General features: G+C 42.8%; 1 long non-coding RNA gene across 3 annotated transcripts; it reads left to right on the forward strand.

The window, feature by feature from the left end:
- Nucleotides 1–362: 362 nt before the first annotated feature.
- Nucleotides 363–20,554, forward strand: LOC122550546. Of its 3 annotated transcripts, XR_006311881.1 has the most exons (5): nucleotides 363–443; nucleotides 12,453–12,781; nucleotides 17,414–17,493; nucleotides 18,074–18,153; nucleotides 18,975–20,554. It is a non-coding gene; the product is annotated as an uncharacterized LOC122550546 (long non-coding RNA). The 3 variants fall into 3 exon arrangements; XR_006311879.1 differs by lacking the exon at nucleotides 18,074–18,153 and having other exon boundaries at nucleotides 18,975–20,552; XR_006311880.1 differs by lacking the exons at nucleotides 17,414–17,493; nucleotides 18,074–18,153 and having other exon boundaries at nucleotides 18,975–20,551.
- The last annotated feature ends 1,686 nt before the right edge of the window (nucleotides 20,555–22,240 follow it).

Raw genomic sequence — 22,240 nt, forward strand, 5'->3', positions numbered from 1 at the left:
TAAACAGGGGATTTAGAATTGCCTCAGTTCAGGGAGAAATATAATCAGGAGACAGCCAGTGTACTGTGGGAAGAGTTTTCTTGACTGGGAGACTATTCCTCAGTTCAGAGAAAAAATATATAACCAGGAGATTTAGAATCTCCTCAGTTTAGAGGACTGACTATGTGCTTTCTGGGCTACAGTCAGTGTGTTACTACTGCTGTTGGTGGTTTCTGTCTGTTTTTTGGAAGAAGTCTGATTCTTGAACTAGCTGAATGATATAGTCAGTTTGTTAACTGGCATTCCTTTTTCTATTGAGGACTGATTTCTAAACTGCCTGATTTACACAGTCAATGTGTTTCAGGTGTAATTCAGCCCTCATTAGGGAACTGTTACTTCACTGACTGGATACAGCCTGTGGGTTACTCTTTTTCTCTTGCAAAAGTACAATGTTGATTTTTGAGGTGGGGCTATACCCTTGCACTCTGGCTTTCTTTGTTTTGAATGTGGTTTTTTTTTGGTGTTTGGACTGAGCCCCTGTGAGAAAATACATCTTTCTAGAGGAGCTGTTCCTGTATGAGTGGGCTTGGCCCTTTGTGGGTGGACTAGGCCTCTGTAAAGACTGAACACGTGTGTGTGTATGTTGGGGGGGTGTACATTTGCTGCCTTCGGGAGTGAACATTTGCTCTCCGTTGTGGACTCTGATTTTAGCAATGGACTCTGCAGTTTGGAGTGGACTCTATTTCTGACAATGCATTTTGTATAGTGGAGTGGAGTCTGTTCCTTGGCATGGACTCTGCATTTTGAAGAGAATTGTTTATGGTAATGGACTCTGTACCAGAAGGAACAATGTTGTTGATAATTGACTCTGTCTTGTTGCTTATTGGGTTTATCACCTGCATTGTCCAGTGTGTCCCTGGGTCTGGCAAGCCTTGCTGTGAGCTGGGAGGCTTATACATCATCCTGAAAGATGTCACCCCAAGAGCCAGAGGGTGGGTCATGTCCCGAAAGCCGGAAGGTGGGTAGGTCACCGCAATGCCAGTTGCCGGAAGGTGGGTAGGCCATTCTGAGCGCTGATGTCCTGAGAAGGGACAATCTGGACAGAATGTCCTAGAGGTGGCTGGAAGATGTGTCAAAGTGACCAAGAGCCACAAAGTACAGAGGGGCCGGCCTAGATCTGGAAGGCTCATGGGCTGCACTGCACACCATTATCCAAGGGAAGGGCTGTCCTAGAAGTAGCCGGAAGGTGTGTCAGGGCTGCCCACATTAGGGAACTGTCGATTCACTGGCTGGTTATAGCCTGTGTGTTTCCTTTTTGGGAAAAGGACAGTTCTGATTATGTGGTAAGTTTCAGCCCGTGCACTCTGGTTTTCTTTCTCTTTTCATATGTGTTTTTACTTTTGATGTTTGGGCTGAGCCCCTGTGAGAAAATACACCTTTTCAAAGGTGCATTAAAGTATATTAAACACAATAGTGAGGACCAGAGGCCCAACAGGAAGGTACATTTAAAATATATAAAAACTTACCTCATGTATAAGCAGAGTGCGCACTGAGCAGAGCAGACATGGGACTGTGGGTAATTAAGGCTTTGTATTTGGGCAGTTCCTTTATCCTACACACTACTCATGTAGTGTCTCCCACCCATCCTCTAACCAAAAAAAAGTTCTATGTGCCAGATTGGTATGGTGACTAGTTTCTTCATTTTTTTTTTTGGCTTTTCAGTATTGTCATTGGGAATTTTATAATAGTGAGAATGGAGGTTAGGGTAGCTGAATGTTCCTCCTGCAGAATGTGGGAAGTAAGGGTCCCTGCTGACTGCATCTGTTGGAAGTGCACCCAACTCTAGCTCCTCAAAGCACATTAGGAAACGGGAGATGGAGCTGGATGAACTTCGGATTATTTGGGAGGCGGAGGGGATATTAAGAGGAGTTACAGAAGGTAGTCAGACCTCTGGTAAAAGAAGAAGGTTGATGGGTTACTGTCAGGGGATGGAAATGGAACCAGCAGGCAGTGCAGGCATTTCCTGTGGCCATTTCCCTCAACAGCAAATATACAATTTTGGATATTATTGGTGGAGACTGCTTACCCATGGGTAAGCAATGTGGCACAGGTCTCTGGCAGAGTCTGTCCCTGTTGCTCAGAAAGGAAGGGGGAAGAGGAGCAGAGCATTAGTCATTGGGGACTCCATGGTTAGGGTGTCAGATTGTGTTGGAACGAGAGAGACTCAGTGTGTTGCCTCCCAGGTGCCAGGGTTCGTGATGTCTGATTGTGTTTTTGGGATCCATGAGGGGGAGCAGCCCCAAGTTGTGGTCCACATAGGCACCAACAACATAGGTAGGAAGAGATGGGGATTAAAGGCAGAAATTCAGGGAGCTAGGGTGGAAGCTTAGAGCGAGAACAAAGTTGCTATCTTTGGTTTGTTGCCTGTGCCATGTGCGAGCAAGGCAAGGAATAGGAATAGAGAGAAGTTGAACATGTGGCTACAGGGATGGTGCAAGAGGGAGGGGTTTGGATTCCTGGATAATTGGGTTTTTTTTCTGGGGGTAGGTGGAACCTCTACAAACAGGATAGCCTTCATCTGACCCAGAGGGCTAACAATATCCTTGGGGGGGAATATTTGCTAATGCTCTTTTGGGTGGGTTTAAACTAATTCAGCAGGGGATGGGAACTGAAATTGTAGTTCAAGTATACAGGGGGTTGAGAGTAGTGAGGTCAGAATTAAGGTTTCCAGGTTGCAAGAAGGTAACAGCAAGCAAGAGGTTGGTTTGAAATGTCTACTTCAACGCCAGGAGCATTCAGAATAAGGTGGGTGAACATGCAGCATGGTTTGGTACCTGAGATTTCAATATTGTGACCACTTTGGAGACATGGGTAGAGCAGGGACAGGAATGGTTATTGCAGGTTCCAGGATTTAGATAGTTCTGTATGAACAGAGAAAATGGTAAAAGGAAAGGGGCATTGCTAGTCAAGGATAATATTACAGTTGCAGAAAGGATGTTTTGAGGACTCTTCTACTGAGGTAGCATGGGCTGAGGTTAGAAACAGGAAAGGAGAGATCACCTTGTTGGGAGTTCACCGTAGGCCTCCGAATAGTTCCAGAGATGTAGAGGATAGGGTAGCAAAGATGATCCTCGATAGGAACGAGAGTGATAGGGTAGTTGTTATGGGGACCTTTAACTTTCCAACTATTGATTGGGAACGCTATAGTTCAAGTACTTTAGATGGGTCTGTTTTTGTCCAATGTGTGCAGGAGCATTTCCTGACACAGTATAGCTGGGAGAAAGGCAATTACAATGCAATTAGGTAGGATTTAGGATGCATAGGATGGTGACGGAAACTGCAAGGGATGGGCACAACTGAAATGGAGCTTATTCAAGGTACAGCCACTGCAGATCCTTGATAAATATGTACCTGTCAGGCAAGGACAAATTTGTTGAGCGCGGGTGTCATGGTTTACTCAACGAGTTGAATCTTTCTTCAAGAGGAAGAAGAAGGCTTATGGTAGCATCTGTTAGGGCACATGAGAGTTACAAGTTAGCCAGGAAAGACCTAAAGAGAGAATTAGGAAGAGCCGGGGGGAACATGAGAAGTCATTGGCGGATAGGATCAAGGGAAACCCTAAGGCTTTCCGTAAGTATATCAGGAATAAAAGAATGTTGAGAGTAAGATTAGGGCAATAAAGGATTGTAGTGGGAAGTTGTGCTTGGAGTCAGAGGAGATAGAGGAAGTGCTAAATGAATATTTTTTTGTCAGTATTCACACTAGAGAAACACAATCTTATTAAGGAGAATACCAAGATACAGGCTACTAGACTAGATGGGATTGAGGTTCACCAGTCTACAAAATATAAAAATATATAAGTCCCCTGGGCCAGATGGGATTTATCCTAGGATTCTTTGGGGAGTCAGGGAGATGATTGCTGAGCCTTTGGCTTTGATCTTTATCATCATTGTCTACAGGAATAGTGCCAGAAGACCTAGAGAATAGCAAATGTTGTCCCCTTGTTCAAGAAGGAGAGTAGAGGCAACCCCGTTAATTATAGACCAGTGAGTCTTTCTTCGGTTGTGGGCAAGTGTTGAAAAGTGTTATAAAATAGAGGATTTGTAATCATCTGGAGAGGATTAAGTTGATTCAGGATAGTCAACACAGTTTTGTGAAGTGTAGATTGTGCCTCTCAAACCTTATTGCATTCTTTTGAGAAGGTGACCAAACAGGTGGATCAGGGTAAAGTGGTTGATATGGTGTATATGGATTTCAGAAAGGTGTTTGATAAGGTTCCCCATGGTAGGCTATTGCACCAAGTATGCAGTCATGGGATTGAGGATGATTTCACGGATTGGAACAGAAATTGGCTAGTGAAAGAAGACAGATGGTGGTGGTTGATGGGAAATATGCATCATGGAGTTCAGTTATTAGTGGCATACTGCAAGGATCTATTTTGGTAAAACAATGACTGCAGATGCTGGAAACCAGATTCTGGATTAGTGGTGCTGGAAAAGCACAGCAGTTCAAGCAGCAACTGAGGAGCAGTAAAGTCGACGTTACAGGCAAAAGCCCTTCATCAGGAATACAGGCAGAGTGCCTGAAGGGTGGAAAGATAAATGAGAGGAGGGTGGGGGTGGGGAGAAAGTAGCATAGAGTACAATAGGTGAGTGGGGGAGGGGATGAAGGTGATAGGTCAGGGTGGAGTGGAAATGACCTGGGAGTTGCAGTGGGAGAAGGACTCCCTGAGATTCTTGTAGAGAGAGGAGGAAAACTTCTTCAAGGCAGGCATCCTTGCAAGAGGATTCTCAGTAGGGTTAAAATCAACTAGGTAAAAACAATGACTGCAGATGTTGGAAACCAGATTCTGGATTAGTGGTGCTAGAAAAGCACAGCAGTTCAAGCAGCACCCGAGAAGCAGTAAAATCGACGTTTCGGGCAAAAGGCCTTCATCAGGAATAGAGGCAGAGTGCCTGAAGGGTGGAGAGATAAATGATATATTGTCCCTGATCTTAATGTGGAAAAGTGAGGTAATTCACTTTGGAAGGAGTAACAAGAATGCAGAGTACTGGGCTAATGGTAAGATTCTTGGTAGTGTAGATGAATAGAGGGTTCTCCGTGTCCATGTACACAGAACCTTGAAAGTTGCCACACAGGTTGATAGGGTTGTTAAGAAGGCATAAAGTGTGTTAGCTTTTATTGGAAATGGATTGAGTTTCTGAACCATGTGGTCATGCTGCAGCTGTACAAAACTCTGCTACGGCTGCACATGGGAGTATTATGTACAGTTCTGGTCACCGCATTATAGGAAGGATGTGTAGATTTACTGGGATCATGCCTGGTACGGAGGAAAGATTGAGGGACTTGAGGCTGTTTTTGTTAGAGAGGAGGAAGTTGAGAAGTACCTTAATTGACACATCTTAAGATATTCAGAGGGTTAGATAGGGTAGACAGTGAAAGCCTTTTTCCTTGGATGGCGATGGCTAGCATGAGGGAACAGAGCTTTAAATTGAGGGATGATAGATGTAGGACAGATTAGATTAGATTACAGAATACATTAGTGTGGAAACAGGCCCTTCGGCCCAAGTCCACACCGACCCACTGAAGCGTAACCCACCCATACCCCTACATTTACCCCTTACCTAACACTACGGGCAATTTAGCATGGCCAATTCACCTAACTTGCACATCTTTGGACTGTGGGAGGAAACCGGAGCACCCGGAGGAAACCCACGCAGACACTGGGAGAACGTGCAAACTCCACACAGTCAGTCGCCTAAGGCAGGAATTGAACCCAGATCTCTGGCGCTGTGAAGCAGCAGTGCTAACCACTGTGCTGCCCACAGATGTCAGAGGTAGTTTCTTTACTCAATGTCGTAGGGGCATGGAATGCCCTGCCTGCAATAGTAGTAGACTTGCCAACCATGCGTGCATTTAAATGGTCATTAGATAGGCATATGGATGAGAATGGAGTAGTGTAGATTAGATAGAATGCTACAGCAGTCTGAAGCCTATGTTCCAGGTGAGCCATTCCTGTGGGTAGGCCTGCCGCTTGTCGGTGGATGAGGCCTATGTAAAGACTGAACACCTGTGCGTGCTAGGAGGTAAGCATTTGTCATCCTAGAGTTTGGGAGTGGACCAAACTCCTGTGAGTTAACTGCACCTTCACAATGTAATGTGTTCCTGCGAGTGAGTCTGGTTTCTATGGATGGATCAGGCCTCGATAGAGACTGAACACCTGTGTGTGTACTGTGGCGTTTGCATTTGCTGCCTTCAGGAGTGGACTCTGCCCTGGGTTGTGGACCCTGTTTTTAGCAATGGACTCTGCAGATTGGAATAGACTCTATTTCTGACACAGTACTTTGTATACTGGAGTGGAGTCTGTTACTGGGAATGGACTCTACATTTTGCAGAGAACTGTTTATGGTAATGGACTCTGTGCCAGAAGGGACTCTGTGTGCTTGTTGATAATTGATTCTATGCACTGTTTCTTATCTAGTTGGACTATCTTGTATGTATTTGTTACTGTCACTTTTGTGATGACTAAAAGTGGGATTTGAGGTTTGTCCTCATTTCCCTGAAAACTGGTTGAACAGTGGGTTCAGGGCCTGGCTTTGCCGCTCCTCTCCCTTGTAAATTGCTGTTCCTCTGTATATAGCTGTTAATGTTAATTGTTTGTTTTGTAAACTGTACTGTTAATTTTTTTTAAAAAGGAGATTTAGAATCTTCTCAGTTTAGGGACCTGACCCTGTGCTGGCTGGGCCACAGTCAGTGTGTTACGCCTGCTGTTGGTTTCTGTTTTTTTGGGAGAACCTGATTCCTAAACTTTTTTTTAATAAACTGGCATTTCTTTTTCTATTGAGGACTGATTTCTAAACTGCCTGATTTACACAGTCAATGTGTGTTTGGAGTAATTCAGCCATCATTTGGGAACTGTTGTTTCACTGGCTGGTTACAGTCTGTTACTTTGTTCTTTACCTTAAGAAAAGGACAATGTTAATTTTGTGGCAGGGCTTAGCCCTTGCACTCTTGGTTTTCTTTCTTTTGAATGTATTTTCACTTTTTTGGTGTTTTAGACTGAGCCCCTGTAAGAAAATGCACCTTTCCAGGTGAACCGTTCCTGGCTAGTAGGCCTGACCCTTTTTGAGTGGATTAGGCTCTGTAGCGACTGAACACCTGTGTGTGGGGTGTGCACTTGCTGCCTTCAGGAATGGAGTCTGCCCTTGGTTGTGGATTCTGTTTTTGGCAATGGAGTCTGCATTACTAGGGTGGACTCTATTTCTGATGATGCACTCTGTATACTGTAGTGGACTCTGTTCCTGGAACTGGACTCTGCATTTTGAAGAGAACTGTATATGGTAATGGACTCGTACTGAAGGGACTCTGTTTGTTGATAATTGAATTTGTCTTGTTGGGTTTATCACCTGCACTGTCTTGTGTCCCTGGGTCTGGCAGGCCTTACTGTGAGCTGGGAGGCTCATAGGTTGTCCTGAAAGCTGTCACCCTTCCGGCTGTCCCAAAAGCCGGAAGGTGTGCAGGCCACCTCTATGCTGGTTCCCCTGAGAGCTGCCAGAGGGCGTGGTTGAGGCTGGCACATTTGCAACATTTAAGAGGCATTGGATGGGTATATGACTAGAGGAAGGGTTTGGAGGGATATGGGCCGGGTGCTGGCAGATGGGACTAGATTGGGTCGGGATATCTGGTTGGCATGGACAGATTGGACTGAAGGGTCTGTTTCCATGCTATATATCTCTATGACTCTAAGTGGGTCGGCTGTTCGGAGCGCTGTTTTCTCAAGAAAGGGTAATCTTGATGGACTGTCTAGAGGTGGTCGGAAGGTGTCAGAGTGGCTGAGAGCCAGAATGTGCATGGGGCAGGCCGAGATCCGGAAGGCTTATGGGCTGCCATGTGCGCCGTTGTCCCAGAAAAGGGAATGGGCTGTCCTAGAGGTAGCCAGAAGGTGTGTCAGGGCAGTGCACAGGCCGGATGGCGCGTCAGGGTCAGGGTACCCAGAGAGACAGAAGGTATATAGGGGCAGACTGAGAGCCGGAAGGCGGTTTGGCCATCCTCAGCACTGTCATCCCTGTCAGGTACTGGGGCGGGTTGTCCGAGAGGTGGTTGGAAGGTGCAAAGGGCAGCTAGGGAAGCAGGAAGGTGGGTAGATCATCCTGATCGCTATCGTCCTGGGAAGGGTTGGAGAGACAGGATGTGCTGTCCTAGAGGTGACCGGAAGGTATGTCAGGACAGACAGAGAGCTGGAAGAGGCATAGGAACAGGCTGAAAGGTGGGAGGAGTGGGTAGCTTGCTGGGGGTGGGAGGAGTCTGTATTCTATGCACTGTTTCTTATCTAATTATGTATGTATTTGTTACTTTTGTGATGAATGAAAGTGGAATTTGAGGTTTGTTCTCATTTCCCTGAAACTGGTTAAATGATAGGGTTTGGGGCCTGGCTTTGCTGCCCCTCTCCATTGTAAAATTACTGTTTCTCTGTATACAGCTGATAATGTTAATTGTTTATTTGTAAACTGTACTGTTTAATAAAATTTAAAAAACACAGGAGATTTAGAATCTCCTCAGTTCAGGGGACTGAGTCCGAGCTGGCAGGCAACACTGCGTACTGCAGGAACAAGTTCTCTTGATCTGAGACCTTGCCTTCCTTTTTGATTTTGTCTTGTTTCTCTGAGCTGTATTCAACTGCACCACCAGCCACCACCACCACCACCACCACCACCAAGTGCCAGTCTACACAGAAATCAAAAGCAATGCAAATTAAATATGAATTAGCAGGCAAATGATATTTAAAAAATAAAGGTAAATATCACTTTAAATATTTGCCAGCCTTACAGGAACAGAGGCATTTATATTACTCCCCAAGTGATGGTGGCATTACGCAGATAAACAGTTGCATAATATGTTCTCTATTCATACAGGATAGATCAGGAATTCTACTGGAAAGCAATTTTATGGCAATGATTATCATCGATGACACACTAATGAATGTTCTGTCCCTCAGCTCATGACAGATTTGATTGTGTAACTTTCCAGAATCCCTTTTCGACCAACAAATCAATAACCTGGCATGATAGGTCATGCCGATGAGTGGCATGATGGCTCAGTGGTTAGCACTGCTGCCTCACCACCAGGGACCTGTGTGCAATTACTGCCTCGGGCAACTGTTGGTATGGAGCTTGCACATTCTCCCTGCGTCTGCATGGGTTTCCTTTGGGTGCTCTGGTTTCCTCCCACCGTTCAAAGATATGCAAGTCATGCTAAATTGCCCATAATGTTAGTTGCATTAGTCAGAGGGAAATGGGTCTGGGTGGGTTACTCTTCGGAGGGTCAGTGTGGACTTGTTGGGTCAAAGGGCTTGTTTCCATACTGTAGGGAATCTAATCTAATCCCCGAGTTTATGGCTGGGCCACTTTCGAAAAAACAGATCTTTTGCATCTCCAAGCTATTTGTACAGCTTTCCAGGTTTTTAGGCTGTCAGAAAGGAAAACTAACCTCTCACTATACCTGAAATTGACACTATGCCTTTCCACCTCAAATAAATTCTGTCTCAGCTTGCTCTTTTGTTTCTGTTTGCCTTCACCCTGTGACTCTTGTAACTAACTTTTTTCACATTTTAAATAAAACCAACAATGCATACACCAGAAGATCCTGTGATCTAGACAATAGCAGGGTCTTTTTGACACCATTCCCACTAGATATTGTGAACCAGTTCAAGAACAGGCAGAGTGTTGGCAAGTTTAAGTGAAAAGTCAATAAGGAATAATACCATTGTTTATCTTGTAGCCATGACCTGGCTGTGTAGACTGGAACGTAGATACAAACAAGCCAAATAAAATGGATAAGTAGAGGGAAAGGAGAGTGGTCATACTTCAAGGATGTTTAAAAGAGAGTGTGCCTCCAAAAACACAACTTCAACCTTCCCCACTATGTTATCAGTTAAATTCAACATTGTCAACCTATTTCACTCCATATTCACTTAAGTGGAGGATTGTTTTTTAGACTAGAGGCCTGTGACCAATAGAGGGACACTAGGATCAGTGCTGGGTCCTCTTCTACTTGTCATTTATATAAATGACTTGGATGTGAGCATAAGAGCAATAGTGAGTAAGTTGTTGTGAGTAAGTTGTTGTGGTTCTGTTCGACGAGCTGGGAATTTGTGTTGCAGATGTTTCATCCCCTTTCTAGGTGACATTCTCAGTGCTTGGGAGCCTCCTGTGAAGCGCTTCTGTGATCTTTCCTCCAGCATTTGTAGTGGTTTGAATCTGCCACTTCCAGTTGTCCGTTCCAGCTGTCCACTGCAGTGGCCGGTATATTGGATCCAGGTCGATGTGCTTATTGATTGAATCTGTGGCTGAGTGCCATGCCTCTAGGAGTTCCCTGGCTGTTCTCTGTTTGGCTTGTCCTATAATAGTAGTGTTGTCCCAGTCGAATTCATGTTGCTTGTCATCTGCGTGTGTGGCTACTAAGGATAGCTGGTCGTGTCGTTTCATGGCTAGTTGGTGTTCATGGATGCGGATCGTTAGCTGTCTTCCTGTTTGTCCTATGTAGTGTTTTGTGCAGTCCTTGCATGGGATTTTGTACAATACATTGGTTTTGCTCATGCTGGGTATTGGGTCCTTCGTTCTGGTGAGTCGTTGTCTGAGAGTGGCTGTTGGTTTGTGTGCTGTTATGAGTCCTAGTGGTCGCAGTAGTCTGGCTGTCAGTTCGGAAATGCTCTTGATGTATGGTAGTGTGGCTAGTCCTTTGGGTCATTTCCGAACTGACAGCCAGACTACTGCGACCACAAGGACTCATAACAGCACACAAACCAATAGCCACTCTCAGACAACAACTCACCTGAACAAAGACCTTGGAGTGCAGGTTCATAGCTCCTTTGAAAGTGGAGTCGCTGTTAGATAGGATAGTGAAGAAGGCATTTGGTATGCTTTCCTTTATTGGTCAGAGTATTGAGGACAGGTGTTGGGTGGTCATGTTGCAGCTCTACAGGACATTATTTAAGCCACGTTTGGAATATTGCATGTAATTCTGGTTTCCTTCCTATTGGAAGAATGTGGTGAAACTTGGAAGGGCTCAGAAAATATTTACAAGGATGTTACCAGGGTTGGAGGATTTAAGCTATAGGGAGAGGTTGAATAGGCTAGGGCTGTTTTCCCTGGAGTGTCAAAGACTGAGAGGTGACCTTGTAGAGGTTTATGAGGGGCATGCATAGGATCTGTGGCTGGGGAGTCCAGAACTAGAGGACATAGGTTTAGGGTGAGAGGGGAAAGATCTAAAAGAGATCTAAGGGGCAACATATTCTTGCAGAGCATGGTACATGCATAGAATGAGCTGCCAGAGAAAGTGGTGGAGGCTAGTACAGTTGCAACATTTAAAAGGCATCCAGATGGGTATATGAATAGGAAGGATCTGGAGGGATATGGGCCGGGTGCTGGCAAGTGAGACTAGATTAGGTTAGGATGTCTGGTCAGTATGGATGAGTTGGACTGAAGGGTCTGTTTCTGTGCTGTGGATCTCTATGACATAAAGTAAACAACAAAAAACACTTCCAAATGAAGTTTTGAGTTAATTAATTCCACTGCATGGAAATGGTTTCCAAAGAATCAGCCTAGTCATTTGAAGCTGAGCCCATCACGGAGGTTCAGTCCATGCACAGAAGTCATGGTTGAGAAGGATAAAAGTTCAGTCCAACCAGCTAACTGGAACAAAGAATAAGTTCCGTAACAAAATTCTTTTCCACATCTTCAAAGTAACAATACCGCTGGTTGAAACTAGCCAGCTGAAAATCCAGTTTCCCAAGGAAAAGAACAAAAACCAGCAGTGCCAATGGCTGTAGCCAGAGACCAATAAAAACTACAGATGCTGGAATCCAAAGTAGACAAGCAGAAGGCTGGAATCCCAGTAGCATCAATGTTTTGGGTGTCACCCCTCTTCACCTCTTGATGCCACCTGGCTTGCTGTGTTCTTTCAACCTCCTGCCTGTTAATAAAACATGACCAATAATTACACAAAAGGAAAATGGTGTATAAGAACAACTTAAAATGGTCTTATCACAAATTGCAGAAATAAAGATTCAACTCTTTAAGATTCATTTACCCTTAAGAACAACCTCACAGATACTGAATCCTCAAGTGAAGCCTGTCCTCATCTCTGTTTTAAAATTCGTTGTCAGTTGGCAAAGCTGTAAATAGTTTCTGGCTATTTTTACTTTCTGACATTGACTTTGTTTTTATTCACTCATGGAACATGTGCAGCACTGCTTGGCCAGCATTTGTTACCCATTCCTAGATGCCCTTGAGAAGGTGGTAGTGAGCTGCCTTCTGAACCTCCGAAGTCCATGTGCTGAAGGTTCACCCACGATGCCATTGGGGAGGGGATTCCCGGATTTTGACTCCGTGACAGTGAAGGAACTGTGAATATTTTGGAGACAGAATGATGAGTAACTTGGCATTCCCATTTAACTATTTCCTTTGTCCTTCTAGATGGAAGTGGACATGGGCTTGGAAGGCGCTGCCTAAAGGATCATTGAGGAATTTCTGAAGTACTATCTACAAGATGCACATGTTTCTGCTATTGAACATCAGTGGTAGAGGCAGTGGATATCGTGCCAAACAAGCAGGCTGCTTTGTACTGGATGATGTCAAGCTTCCCAAGTGTTAAAGCTGCACCCATCCAGACAAGTGGGGGGTATTTCATCGCACTCTGGACTTGTGCCTTTGAGATGGTGGACAGGCTTTGAAAGTCAGGAAGTGAGTTACTTGCTGCAGTATTCCTTGCCTCAGACTTGCTTTGCAGGCATTGTATTTTTTTGGTGAGTCCAGTTCACTATCTGGCCTATGGTAACTCCAAGGATGTTGGTAGTAGGGGATTCAGTGATGGTAGCATTGTTAAATGTCAAGCAACGGTGGTTAGATTGTCTCTTCTTGATGGTCATTATCTTGCATGAATGTTACTTGCTACTTGTCAGGCCAAACCTGGATATTGTCCAGGCCTGTTGCTTTTGAAAATAAACTACCTTAATATCTGAGGAGTCACAAATAGTGCTAAGCATTGCAATATTCAGAAAACATCCTGATTTCTTATCATTTCTCATGAAGGGAAGGTAATTGATGAAGATAGTTGGACCTGGGATACTATGCCATAGAACTCCAGCAAAGATGTCTTGGAGCCGATATGGCTGCCCTCGAACAACTCAGACCATCTTCCTGTGTGTCACATGTGATTTCAACCAGCAGACAGCTTGCTCCCGATACTTGAAGCCAGTTTAGCCAGGACTCCTTGATATCACACTTTATCAAATGTGGCTTTGATGTCAAGGGTTGCCACTCTCGCCTCATTCCTTGAATTCAGCTGTTTTATCCATGTTTGATCAAAGGATGAAATTATGTCAGGAGCTGAGTGGACCTGGTTGAACACAACTGGGCATCACTGAGCAGGTTATTACCGAACAGGTGATACTTGATAATACTGTTGATGAAACCTTCCATCACTTTCCTGATGACTGAGTAGACTGTGGCAGTAATTGGATTTGTCCTGCTTTTTGTGTACAGGACATATCTTGGCTATTTTCCACAATGTCGTGTCGATGCCAGTTTTGTAGCTTTCCTGAAAGAGCTTGGCTCAGGGAACAGCTCGATCTGGAGCACACGTCTTCAGTATTATTGCTAAGGCCCATAACCTTTGTAATATCTCGTGTCTCAAATGTTTCTTGTATCGCATGTTTGGTTTATCAATTTAAACAAGTGAATTTATTTAGCTGAAGTCTGCCATCTATAATGCTGGGGACCACTGGAGGAAACCAAGGTACCCCATCTACTCGACACTTATTACAAACTGCAAGAGCCTTACTTTTTGCACTGATATGTTGGGTTCTTCCATCATTGAAGATGTAGATATTCATGGAGCCTCCCCCACCAGTAAGTTGGTTAATTGTCAAACACAAGTTTCATAACAAATGCTGGGTCATTTCAAAACCTCCACTTTCAGCAATTCTCTGCTTCTGGGGCTTCCTTCTTTCCCACTCTGTATTTTTTGTCCAGTCCAGAATTTTTTAGAAGTTTCTAATTTAACAGGACCTGAGTGTACTAATTGAACCGGCACTAACTCCTGCCTTTCTGACTGTTTTGTCGTCTTGTCATAGGACACCTTGATGGTAGGCAAAGTGTAGTTTTGTTTTTCTCTCTCCTACCATTATTTCTAATGCAGTGAACTATACACTTCAATTTCTACTCCAAATTCATAAACATCAATTAAAAGTTCATGTCTCAACAAACATCAGACACATCATTGCCATTCACAGAACAAATCTACAATTAAATTAAATCTATGCCCCTGCTGCTTAACAAACACAAATTTGATTTATTTCAACATTAAAGCTATATATGTCCTGTTCACATTAGAGCCAATGCTATAAATAATAATTATAATATATTATGAATCCTCAGCATATTAAAATAAATGGCAAAACCATTGCCACTACCAGAAACATTCACATTTGAGATTTTTTGAGATTTGTAGATCAGGTTGAGGTTCTAGTTGTAAGTTTGCTTGCTGAGCCGAAAAGGGTTGTTTTCAAACATTTCATCACCATACTAGGTAACATCATCAGTGAGCCTCCAGTGAAGCGCTGGTGTTATGTCCTGCTTTCAATTGACGTGTTTTGGTTTCTTGGTCTCCATCAATAAACACATCGATTGGGACCACATCTACCATCCTCTGAGAAAGAAGATGGTAGATGTGGTCCAAATCGATGTGTTTATTGATGGAGACCAAGATACTTAAATAGAAAGCAGGACAAAACACCAGCGCTTCACTGGAAGCTCACTGATGTTATCTAGGATGGTGATGAAACATCTGAAAACAAATCTTCCAGCTCAGAGAGCAAAGTTACAATCAGAAGGAAGTTAAATATTTATTCGTTATATATTTATTGGTTGATTTGAAAAGATCTTATGAGCAGCAGCAAAAAATGATTCAATCCTTTTCCCAGTCATAGCTTTACACTCCATCCCAAATTCACTTTAAAATTGCTTACTGATTTATGGCATTGTAAGCATTTCCTCTCTGCTATTTTCTGCTCATTCAGAGGTGAGTATTTCCAATGCTGTTTCTCACCTATGCTAACTCACTGCAATCACCTAAACTAACACCTAAGATGAAGATGCAAAAGGAGGCCATTTAGCCCATCAAGTCTGTACCGCCATTCAACTATATCATGTCTGATCTGATGATCCTTGTCTCAACTTTTCTGCCTTTCCCCCATCTCTCTTGATTCCCTTACTGAATTCAAGAAATCTCAGCCTTGAGTATTTTTAATGACACAGCCTCAACTGTCCTGTTTGGTAAAGAATTCCATGGATTCACAAAACACTGAGATAGGAAATTCCTCCTTATCTCTGTCTTAAATATTTGATCCTTTATTCTGATATTACGGTATCTAGTCCTAGATTCTCCCACAGGGGCAATAACCTGTCCACATCTACAATGTCAAGTTCTTTGAGAATAGTGTATGTTTCAGTAAGGTCACCTTTTCATTTTTCTAAATTCCAGCAGGTTCAAGCCCAATCTACTCAACCTTTCCTAATAAGACAATCCCTCTATATCAGCCTACTCAACCTGTTCACAATACTTTTATCTCTGGGTTGACTAGTGACATTTCTCACTGAACTTTAAGAAATAATCCAAGGTTTTGACTACTTTTAATCTGTTTAAAAAGTACATATATTGATGTGGAATAGTTTTTTGCTTGAATCTGTTTCTGGCCTCTAGCCTTTCCTTCTGTAGATTATATATGCTGAAATCAATAATCAGCAATTACCTCATCAGGTATTGTTGAATTATTTCGCTTGAGTCACGTTATTTCTTGGAAAGCTTTTCTTTCATTTACTGTTAAAAGTGGCTTTCTCATCTTGTTTTTGTATAAAAAAAAAAATTTTTCAACACTGAAAACCAAAACAATTTCCTTTTTAGACATACAGACAAAAACATGTTATTTTATCTTGTATTTTCTTCAGGTAGCTTTCTACATGACTGTAAAAAAAAAACAAATAAATTTTTAACTTGCAGAGCGAAATAAAACCGTTAAACATTCTCATATAGTGAATTCAAGAGAACAAAAATTTCCATAGCCTACGGACTCTAAAGCATTCCCACTAGTTTATTTAACTTAGAGCTTAATCCAGTCCTGAAAGCAAAAACCTGAATAGAAATTAGCATATTAACTAATCACATCTATACCTCTGGACTTAAATACTTGGGTTATGAATTCACATTGGTCAGTATCAGTGTGCACATCCAGAGACATTGACTCACTTTTCAGTTGCAAGGATGATTGTCAGATTCGAGCTAGTGGGTATCAACAAGTTTGTGGAATTATAGAATGGTTACAGCACAGAAGGAGGCCTTTTGGCCCATCAAATCTGTTGATTCGCTGCAAGAAAAACTCCATTCGCCCCATTCACCAGCCTTTTCATTTGTACTTATCTTTAGCTAGTTATCTAATTTCCTTTGGAAAGCCTGAGCTGAATACAGCTCATTTGGCTCTTTCAATAACTGTAAATTTGTCTACTGGTTCTCAACCTTTATGCCAAAGGAACAGTTCCTCACTATCTACTCTGTCGAGATCCCTGACCAGTTTGAATCTCAATCAAATTTCTTCACAAACTTCCTTTCTGCAAGAAGAGTGTCAGCTTGTCTAATCTAGCCACATTACTGAAGGTTCTCTCCTGTTGGCAAAATAAGCTTCATATCAAAACAATGCCAATCACTTGATTTATCCTAGACCTCCCAGGTATGTGTAGAAAGAGTGAAAGATAATCTTCCTCCAGCCCAATCATGTACTTTCATGCATTTTGATTCATGCATTCCAATTGATTTATTTGGATATGCTGTGGTATATGGAATTGTGGGATTCACACAAGTCTGTTTAAGACCCTAAAAACCTCTCAAACAGAGACTGGACCATAATTAAGTCAATCACCCATGGATGCACCCACAGCCACTTCCAGCACTAGTTTCCAAACATCATGGGCTGCATGGTGGCACAGTGGTTAGCATTGCTGCCTCACAGCGCCAGAGACCCGGGTTCAATTCCCACCTCAGGCAACTCTCTGTGGAGTTTGCACATTCTCCCCGTGTCTGCGTGGGTTTCCTCCGGGTGCTCCGGTTTCCTCCCACAATCCAAAAATGTGCAGGTTAGGTGCGTTGGCCATGCTAAATTGCCCATAGAGTTAATTGAAGGGGTAATTGTAGGGGAATGGGTCTGGGTGGGTTGAGCTTCGGCGGGTCGGTGTGGACTTGTTGAGCAGAAGGGCCTGCTTCCACACTATAAGTAATCTAATCTATGGTGCTCATCTTGCTATTTGTTGAAAATGCTTCCATTCCATGCATCTCACCATCCGCTCCACCCTCACCCCTTGATGAAGCCTTTTTTCTTCTATTCAAGTGCTATATTTAACAATGGCCTGAAGATTGAAAGTGGTGGAAATCTGCATCTGATTGAAAACTCCATGGGAAAGATGACTGGTATGGAACCATTGCTGCCTTTTGTCTCTGTAGACAAGTTCTTAGACAGTCTAGTTTTAGTAGTTGGATTCCCAAACATATTTTTTCTCTTTAGCTGTTGCTTTTCCTACTCTGCCTCTCTTGCCACCTTCTGCTGAGCTGGTTTAGTAGAAAAAAGAGATATAATTTGATTATGATTCAGCACATGTTTATTGGGATACAGTATTAGTGGAAAAGGGGTGGAAAATGTATACATTTAACAATGCAGGTAGGTGTCATGGAGGTTTAAGAGGACTTTTTAGTTGCTAATTTATTCACAGTGTCATTCTGCTAATCTCTGTGATTCAGCTGCTATCATATGACAACAAAATAGTAGTATGGCTTTGTTGTAAAACAGGATCAGCATTTTCAAAATAGACTTTTACCACCAGTAGTCTGCCTTTGGTAGGATGCAAATGCTAAATTGTCCAGCAAAGTGTAAGAGAAAGTTTGTGGTTGATTAATGTCTACCCAGTGTCACGATAAAACTTTGATGGGGTAAAGGTTGAAAATTGGTGGAGCGTGTTTCTGGATTACACCTGGCAATTTCTTTGTGTTTAAGGAACTACACAGGTATTTATACCAAAAGATAAGTTGGTGGAATTGCCCTTAACCTAATACACACAGTGGATCCTTCATATTGTAAGTGTTACTAACAGAGTTGAGTGTGTGACATAAAATCAAGCAAAAGTCCACAACATTAAAAAATATAGACAAAACTTTGGACTTCTGGGGAAAAAAGGAAAGATCCATTTAGTGCGGGAAATACACAACACAATCAGCAGGGACTGGGAATGGGAAATTAGGACTATTGTTCAGCCTGGAATCCCAATTTATACCTTCTCTCTAAAAGAACAAATGAACGACCGAAACCAACAGACCCTAGCCCACAACAGCCCTCGAGCTACCCAATGCAAACAGTATGGGGTCGAGAGTGATGTTTAGTATTCAACTTTGATCAAAACCCATTCACACACACTCTTAATCATTTAGAAAGCCAATTAACTTCATAAGATAACATCAAGATGTAAACATTGGCCCCAATCTCACCTGAGTGTGGCTTTTTCCAACAAACTTCTGCACGAACAGCTTCTCCACAGGCTTTTACCCGCAACAAGCAGCTTTGTGTGGCATGGTGGCACAGTGGTTAGCACTGCCACCTCACAGCGCCAGAGACCTGGGTTCAATTCCTGCCTTGGGCAACTGTCATTATGAAGTTTGCATATTCTCCCCATGTCTGCGTGGGTTTCCTCCGGGTGCTCCGGTTTCCTCTGACAGTCCAAAAATATGCAGGTTAGGTGAATTGGCCATGCTAAATTCACCATAGTGTTAGATGAAGGGGCAAATGTAGGGGAATGGGTCTGGGTGGGTTGCGTTTCAGCGGGTTAGTGTGGACTTGTTGGGCCGAAGGTCCTGTTTCCACACTGTAAGTAATCTAATCTCATCTCATCTCATCTAATTAGAGACCGAACTGAGAACAGGGAAGTCGAACTGAGGACCTCATTTGGGAAAAAGACATCCAAGAGGAGGAAGCCAGCCGAAGAGCTTCTGAAATCTGACCTTTCCAAGCCAACAACATCAATGGCGAGAACCTCAACAACTGACCACGACTATCCAAATGACCAAAAACTCAAAGAAACAACTGACTCAACTGATATCACCGGTCCTCAGACTGAGGTGAAAACTGGGCTTGTCAAAACAGCATAAAGTAAAGAAAACCAGATACTTACTCAATACATTCAATACCCACCTAACCATATGAGCAGACTCAGCCCAAACTGAAGAACCTACACCTATCTGAAGTCTTCATCCAGGCTCTGGATAGGGCAAGCAGGAATAGCCAGGTGCATTTCAAATCAGTGTTCTGCATGTTGAGCACAAACTCCGACTCGAAGTTCCAACATAGCTAGAAGGGAGGGAAAGGAGGGTGCTGATAATGCATTGGGACCTGTGGGTAGGAATTCTGATTTAAGAGTGAAAAACTAAACAGTGTTTGTATTCTGTGTCAATAAGATGGTGTCAAATCATGGTAATCTAGTTAAGAGTGTATTTTAAGGTACTACTGTTTTCCTGTGTATTAATTGTTAATTTCCTTTTATTGCATTACCTATTTCTTGTACTTTGATTTTTTTTGTACCTTAATTAGATGCAGAGATTCTTTTGCTCTTTCACACCTGTCTACTGCCTCTTCATTTCATGTCCCCATAAATTAGTCCAGTGTCCAGAACCTGGGGTTGGGAGCAATTCAAACTGCTTAAAGATCGGAAAAATAACTGATTGCAAACCAAAATGCTACGGTAGTCACTTGGAACTTGGAAGAAATGAAAAGTGTCATGAGTACTTCAATTTACAAGCTTTGGTCAAGTCATGGAAAATGTTTCTCAAATACATTCTCAGGAGTAAGAAAGTTGGCAGTTATTGTCTGTGCTGCCTTCCTGCACATACTGTGACACATGATTCTAGCCAATATAGACATCTTACTGACAAATCATTCTATTCTCATTTCAACCTTCTCTCTGGTAGCTTCCTCCCAATTTCTTTAGCAGGAAAGCTGCAGACATTCTTCATCCTAACTGCATTTTTTTTTTACCTCAAATGCACAGTTAACACCGTTACCTTGTGGGAAATAGTTATCTTTTTATGTGAGAGGGTAGTGGATAGGGGTTTAACACTAAGGATCAATGCTGGGGCTACTGTTCTTTTTTATATACATATAAATTGCTTAGATGTATAAACACAGAGGAAAGTGTCAAAATTTCTCAAAGATACCAAATTTGGTGGAGTGGAAACACCATGGACAATACAAACTGGCTCCAAGGATATAAATATATTAACAGAATGGGCTGACAAACGGTTAATAGAATTTGATACAACAAAGTGTGACCTAGTGCATTCTGTCAGATGGGGGAGGGATAAATCACACAGGCTTAAGTTCAGTGGGCCTCACGAGGTCAGGTAGGAGAGAATATATCAAGAGTGAGACATGGCCCAAATGAGTATATAATTTGGGGAATTTGGAAGCAATGTGGAAATTTGGTTAGGGGAAGAGGTGTGTTTTTTGCTTAATTTTTTTTGATCTTAGCTTGTAAGATTTTGTTTTAACAGGATATATTGAAGCCCAGTATCAGGGCCCAACACTACAAAGTAACATCACAAAAAAACCCTAAGTACATTGATTGATGGTAGCTGCTAATTTAACTATCGATTACAGGTTACTTCAGACTGAAGGTAATCAGGCTGCAATCTTAAAAAGTGTTTTTTTTTTTAAAACACCAGATTAAGAACTCTAATTTAAAATACAGATGCCAGGGTAGAAGATGTGTTGTAACTACATGATGTGGGAGCTGGTGGACCCAATTGTGGTTCATAGTGACCACATCAGTGGCAAGTGTTGGTTGTTTGAGGAACTCTCACTCAACGTCAATTAACCAGAGTATGCAAAACATCAGGGAGGGGGAAACCTGGATGTTGTGTTTCAGGAGGCAGTCACACACCTTAGATTAACTACCTCGAAAGTGGTCAGGGACAGGAGGCTGTAATGAAAGCAAGGCAGTTAGAGGGATCCAGAGGATAGTGCTGTAGGAGCCTTAGCCCTTGAGCTTGTCTAACAAGTTTGAAATTCTTGCATCCTGTGTGGATGACAATGGAGGATATAGGGAGGATGAGCAGACTAGCCATAGCACCACGATATAGAGAGCAATGGAAGAGAGGGGAGAAAAGAGAAACATGGTTTTAACCAGGTATGTTATAGTCCAGGGAATAGAAACTGTTTTCTATGGCCAGGATCAAGGGTTCTGAAGGCTGTGTTGCCTGCCTGGTGCCCTGCTTCAGGATGTCTCGTTTGGGTAACAGAGGAACTTTAGATTGGGAAGGGAAAGATCTTGTCGTGGTCTATGTAGGTTCTAACGAGTAGGTAGAAACAGGAAAAAAGTTCTGCTGAGAGAATATAAGCAGCTAGAGACTAAATTAAAAGGAGAACCAAAAAAGAAATAGTTTCTGGATTACTACCTGAGCCACGAGCAAATTGGCACAAGGTCAACAAGGTTAAAGAGGTAAATACATGACCTACTGATATGGGAGAAATGGGTTTGAATTCACAGGACATTAGTGCCAGTACGAGGGAGGGATGGAGCTGTTCCGATGAGAGGGTTCCACCTGAATCATGCTGGAACCAGAGTCCTGATGAATTGCATGACTAGGGATGTGGATAGGGCTTAAAACTAAACAGTGGGGTTTGGTGCACAGAGAATTATAAAAAAATATTTGAGAGGACAGATCTCAGCAAATGTTATTAACATTTCTGGAACAAATAATAGGGGAGAGAGAGTATGGAAGGAGTCAGAAACCGAACCTCAGGCACTGCAGATAGGGAGAAAACTATGAGAAGCGGGACAAGTCAACGCAGAACTAGAGGAACTGCAGAGGGATAAAAGACCCTGATGGGAGTTGTGTACAGGCTTCCTAGCATTAGTCAGAAATTGTGGAAGAAAATAAATTAAGAGACAGGAAAGGCATGTGACAAAGATACCATGATAATAATCATGGGGGATTTTAATTTGCAGGCAGACTGGGAAAATTAGGTTGGCATAGGATCTTAAGAAAAGGAATTCACAGCATGTGTATGAAATGGCTATTTTGAAGCAATCTGTGGGCTCTCTGACAAGCTGCTCCAAAATAGAGCCATTTCAGGGAACAGGCAATTCTGGATTTGGTGATGTATAATGAGGGA

This window comes from Chiloscyllium plagiosum, chromosome 6 (assembly GCF_004010195.1).
Source record: "Chiloscyllium plagiosum isolate BGI_BamShark_2017 chromosome 6, ASM401019v2, whole genome shotgun sequence".
NCBI classification, from domain to species: Eukaryota; Metazoa; Chordata; class Chondrichthyes; order Orectolobiformes; family Hemiscylliidae; genus Chiloscyllium; species Chiloscyllium plagiosum.